Genomic DNA, 6,281 nt, shown 5'->3' on the forward strand with positions numbered 1-6,281 from the left:
TGAGGAACGATTGATGGCTCTGGGCCTTTACTGGCTGGAATTTAGAAGAATGAGGGGGGATCTCTTGGAAACCTATTGAATGTTGAAAGGCCTGGACTAGGAAAGGATGTGGAAAGGATGTTTCCTCTGATGAGGAAGTCTAGGACCAGAGGGCACAGCCTCAGAATAGAGGGACATCCATTTAGAACAGATGTGAGGAGATATTTCTTTAGCCAGAGGGTGGTGAATCTGTGGACTTTGTTGCCATTGGCAACTGTGGAGGCCAAGTCATTGGGAGTATTTAAGGCAGAGGCTGGTAGATTCTTGATTAGTCAGGGCATGAAGGGTTACAAGAAGAAGGCAGGAGAATGGGGCTGAGAGGGAAATAGATCAGCCATGATTAAATGGCAGAGCAGACTCGATGGGCTGAATGGCCTAATTCTGCTCCTATGTCTTATGGTCTTAAGTCAGAAGCAGGAAGGGAGTAATCACTCTATTGGATGTAAACTGTAACACCAGCACCCTCCCCCAAGTCGTACGACACGCTGTGGAGCAGATCAGTAGACGGTAAAATGTGAAATTAGCAGGGATCTTGTTGTAGGTGAGTTCAACTTCCTTAATATTGATTGGCACCTGCTTAGATCAGCCAGAAATTATTAGGTGAGTCCAGGAAGGATTCCTGGACCAGTATGTGTTAAAAGGTAGACACAAGGAGCTTAAGAAGGGACTTGGGAAAGCCAAAAGGCTATGAAGAGGCTTTAGTGAGTAAGATTAAGAAAACCCCTAATATGTTCCACAGAAGGATGGAGGGTGGGACTGCTGTGGGATAAAGGGGGAAATGTGCCTGGAGGTGGAGAAGGTAGGAGAGGTCCATAATACAATTTCAACAGGGAGAGGGACTTTGATGAACATGAGGTCAGTGTAGAACAGGGTGTCTTGCTGGAGCATGTTGAGGTCAAGAATGAAAGAAGTACTGGACCTTCCGGTGAGCATTTAGATAGGTAAATCCTCGGGGCCAGGTGGGATATACCGATTATTATGGGAAGCAAGGAAAGAGATTGCCGGGTTGCTGACAATGATCTTTGTGACTACCTGACCACAGGAGTGCTATGGGAGGATGGCAGATATTGTTCAAGAAAGCTACTAGGAGAATCCTGACAATTACAGACCAGTGAATCTTACATCAGTGGCAGGCAAATGATCGGAGAGTATTTTTAGGGACAGGAGTTATGAGCATTTGTAGAAGTATAGTCTGATTAGGTTTAGTCAGCGTGGCTTTGAGGGAAGTGAGGAAGCATATTAATGGATGTAGAGAAGTGGGTGTGGTCTACATGGATCTTAGTCAAGTTAAGTCAGTCTTTATTGTCATTTTGACCATAACTGCTGGTAAAAATGAGAATAAAAACACAGTAAAAATGAGGCATTTTTCAGGACCATAGTGTGACATGAAACAGTACAAAAACTACACTGAACTACGTAAAAACAACACAGAAAAAAAAACTACACTAGACTACAGACCTACCCAGGACTGCATAAAGTGCACAAAACAGTGCAGGCATTACAATAAATGATAAGCAAGACAATAGGCACAGTAGAGAGCAGTAAGTTAATGTCAGTCCAGGTTCTGCGTATTGAGGAGTCAGATAGCTTGGGGGAAGAAACTGTTACATAGTCTGGTCGTGAGAGCCCGAATGCTTCGGAGCCTTTTCCCAGATGGCAGGAGGGAGAAGAGTTTGTATGAGGGGTGCGTGGGGTCCTTCATAATGCTGTTTGCTTTGCAGATGCAGCGTGTAGTGTAAATGTCTGTAATGGCGGGAAGAGAGCCCCCAATGATCTTCTGGGCTGAAGACCCTCAATATCCGCTGCAGGGTCTTGAGATCTGAGGTGGTGCAATTTCAAAAACAGGCAGTGATGAAGCTGCTCAGGATGAAATCAATACAACCCCTGTAGAATGTGATGAGGATGGGGGGTGGGAGATGGATTTTCCTCAGACTTCCCAGCAAGTAGAGACGCTGCTGGGCTTTCTTTGCTATGGAGCTGGTGTTGAGGTGCCAGGTGAGATTCTCTGCCAAGTGAACACCAAGAAATTTGTAGCTTTTAACAATCTCTACCAAGAAGCCGTCGATATTCAGCAGAAAGTGGTCACTCCATGCCCTCCTGAAGTCAACAGCCATCACTGTTGTTTTGTTCACATTAAGAGACAGGTTGTTGGCTCTGCACCAGTCTGTTAGCCGCTGCACCTCCTCTCTGTAAGCTGACTCGTCGTTCTTGCTGATGAGACCCACCACGGTCGTGTCATCGGCGAACTTGATGATGTGGTTCGAGCTGTGCGTTGCAACACAGTCATGGGTCAACAGAGTGAACAGCAGTGGACTGAGCACACAGCCCTGGGGGGTCCCCATGCTCAGTGTGATGGTGTTGGAGATACTACCTCCAACCTGGACTGACTAAGGTCTCCCAGTCAGGAAGTCTAGGATCCAGTTGCAGAGGGAGGTGTTCAGGCCCAGTAGGCTCAGCTTTCCAATCAGTTTCTGAGGGATGATTGTGTTGAATGCTGAACTGAAGTCTATGAACAGCATCCGAACGTATGTGTCTTTTTTTGTCCAGCTGGGTTAGGGCCAGGTGGAGGGTGATGACAATGGTGGTGTCTGTTGAGTAGTTCGCAAACTGCAGGGGGTCCAGTGAGGGGGCAGAAGGGTCTTGATATGCCTCATGACGAGCCTCTCGAAACACTTCATGATGGTGGATGTAAGTGCAACGGTACGGTAGACATTGAGACAGGACACTGAAGACTTCTTCAGCACGGGGATGATGGTGGCGGCCTTGAAGCACGTTGGAACAGTGGTGCTGCTCAGGGAGATGTTGAAGATGTCAGTGAGAACATCTGCTAGTTGGTCTGCACATCCTCTGAGCACTCTACCAGGGAATGTTGTCTGGTCCAGCAGCCTTCCGTGGAATGACCCTGTACAGGGTTCTTCTCACATCGGCCACGGAGAGACACAGCACCTGGTCACTTGGAGGAGGGGTGGACCTCCTCGCCGCCACATCATTTTCTGCCTCAAAATTACGTAGAAGTTATTCAGTGCATCTGGGAGGGAGGCATCACCCGCACAGTCAGGTGATGTTGTCCTGTAATTGGTGATGTCCTGGATGCCCTTCCACATGCGCCGTTTGTCGCTGCTGTCCTGGAAGTGACTGTGGATTAGCTGAGCGTGTGCACACTTTGCCCCTCTGATGGCTCAGGACAGTTTGGCCCTCGCTGTTGTTAGAGCTGTCTTGTTGCCTGCTCTGAAGGCGGAGTCGCGGGACCTCAGCAGTGCACGCACCTCTGCAGTCATCCATGGCTTCTGGTTGGCACGTATAGAGATGGTCTTGGACAGAGTAACATCCCCAATGCACCTGCTGATGTAGCTGGTCACTGATACCGTGTACTCCTCTAAGTTGGTAGAGTCGCCATCGGTTGCAGCCAGTCAGTGTGCTCAAAGCAGCCTTGAAGAGCAGAGATGGCTCCTGCTGGCCAGGTTTTCACCGGCTTCTGAACTGGTCTGGAGCACCTGGCGAGCGGTCTGTATGCTGGGATTAGCGTAATTGAGACATGGTCTGAGTGACCGAGGTGGGGCAATATCGTCGGGAATGTTTGTGTAAACCAGGTCCAACGCGTTTCCCCCCTCGCTGCAAAGTCCACATACTGATGGAAGTTGGGAGCACTGACTTAAGGTTCGTGTGGTTAAAATCACCGGCGACAATAAACAGACCATCAGGGTCTAATAGCCCCGTACAGTTCACAGAGGGCCTCCTTAGCACTAACGCTGGGGGGAATGTAGACACTGACCATGAGGACAGTGGTCTGCATCTAACAGCCACCAACTCCAGCGGCGATGAGCGGTGTGTGGAAACCAGCGCGGAGTTCCTACACCATTCCATGTTGATGTGAATACACACCAACACCGCGGGTCTAACCGGAGAGAGCTGCACCCCTGTCCGCTCGAATCAAGGCGAGACCGTCCAGCTGAATGGCGGCATCCGGAATTCCCCCAGGAGCCATGTCCCTGTGAAACATACGGGCAGCAGACTCTGTACACCCGCCGAGTATTCCATTGGAGTCAGGTGCAATCCAATTTATTGTCCGGAGAGCCGGCCGGCTGGGGCTTGCACTGACGCCTCGCTTCCGCCTCCTCGCACATCGCTTGCTCCGGCCACCAGCGTCAGGAGACTCCGAGGACTGTCAGCAAGCCGAGATCACGTAATTTAACCAGCAAATCTTCATGAAGGTTTGTTTTGGGGCGATCTATGTGTTGTTGTAGCATCTGGCGAAGATAGACAGTCGTTCGGTTATCCATTGCCCTAATCGAAAATTGTGTATCAAACTTAGATTAGAAAATTGAATTAACACCAGGTCTGAAAGGCTGCTGCTGCGCCGCATTTGACAATGTTCCTCTTGGTAGACTTACCCAGAAAGTCTTTATTAATTATTATTGAAGATTATAATCATATAACAATTATAGCATGGAAACAGGCCATCTTGGCCTTTTTAGTCCATGCGGAACAAAAAAAAGATACATTAAGTCAATATATCATTATGTACAATAAGGAATTAAATTAGCAAACAACTGATTAACAAAGCTAAGCATAAGAGAAAATAAAGAGTTAAGAATTTTTTTTTGAAAGAAAAAAACCCTACTAACTGGAAAAAAAAACAAAATAAATTAATTGGGAGCACAACCACATCATACAAGCTTCCATAGAAATACATCAATCCGGCAACTTAAATCCATTTAAAGAGAAAATCGGAATGAAACCATATTAATGAACTCAAATCAGATTATAGTAGCGGGCGAATGAACCCCACACGCCATAAGACGTGGAATCCAGGGCAACTTGGCTGCGTGGGTTCAGAATTGGCTAGCCCTCGGACAGTAGTAGATGGAATATATTCTGCCTGGAGGACAGACAAGGACCAGTGGAGTTCTGCAGGAATCTATTGTGGGACCCCTGCTCTTTGTGATTGTTATGAGTAAGTGGAAGGGTGGGGCGGTAAGTTTGCAGGTGACACAAAGGTTGGTTGGTTGGTGAAAAGTGTGGAAGGTTCTCACAGGTTACAACTGGATATAGACAGTATGCCGATCTGGGTAGAGAAGTGGCAGATGGAGTTCAGTCCAGAGGAGTGTGAAGTGACATCCTTTGGAAGGTTGTACTTAATGGCAGGGTTCTTAGTTAATGGAGGGATCTTGGGCCCCAAGTCTATGGATCACTCAAAGTTCACCAGCAAATTAATAGGGTGGTTGTTGGCTTTCATTAGTTGAGGGATTGAGTTAAAGGCTGATGAGGAAATGGTGCAGCTCTGTAAAACTCTGATTAGACCACACTTGGAGCATATAGGCACCTCTGCTCCCCTCATTATAGGAAGATTGTGAAACCTGTAGAGACGGTGCAGACGAGATTTACCAGGATGCTGCCTGGAAGGCGGAACATATCTAATGAGGAAAGGCTAAGCAAACGAGGGCCTTTCTCTTTAAAATTATAGAAAGTGAGAGGCAGCCCCTGTTATTGGTGTAATGGGGAATACGAGGCTAAATGGAAGGAAATAGAATTTGGATTGTTTCACAGTTTTCCTCTACAGCTCATTTGCAGACAAAGGATTGGTGGCCCAATTGGAAAAGATTAAAAACAGCTGGATAAATCTCACACTAAAAGTATTTCCAGAAGGTGACTCATTCATGTGGAACCTACAACACCTTAAATCTTTTCAGATGGTGTGCTTATGATACCGAATTCCTTCCCAGCAGAGGAGATAAAAGATTTGAATTATGTATAAAGAAAGGTCTTACAACCTACCTCTCATTCACACGTAAAATTGCATTACAAAGTTTTCAATCCCTGCAGGACAAACACGGCCTAGAACACGACTTTTTTAGACACCTTCAAGTACAACGCTACTTTAACCAGAAGTGCACACAGACCTTATCAGCAGCAGAATTAGAATTTTTCAAGATCCTGAAGTCGGCTTACAGCTCAACACCAAGTAAATCAATTTCTCGGTAATATAATGCCCTCTCTCATGCCAAAAATGAAAACACATTGTATATTAAAGAGAAGTGGGAGAAAGAAGAGGGGTTGGTACTTTCAGAGGAGGTTTGGGGGCAAATATGCAGCTTTTGATGGTCTTCAACTAAATCTTTGGTTTGGGGAGAACATTGCTGGAAAAATATTATAAGATACTTCAAGACCCCATACCAGGAAAAATATAAAGACTCAAATGTGGCGTGTTGGAGAAGGTGTGGCTCCAAAGAGGCAAATCATTT

The sequence above is a fragment of the Hypanus sabinus genome, chromosome 29 (assembly GCF_030144855.1).
Source record: "Hypanus sabinus isolate sHypSab1 chromosome 29, sHypSab1.hap1, whole genome shotgun sequence".
Lineage (NCBI taxonomy): Eukaryota > Metazoa > Chordata > Chondrichthyes > Myliobatiformes > Dasyatidae > Hypanus > Hypanus sabinus.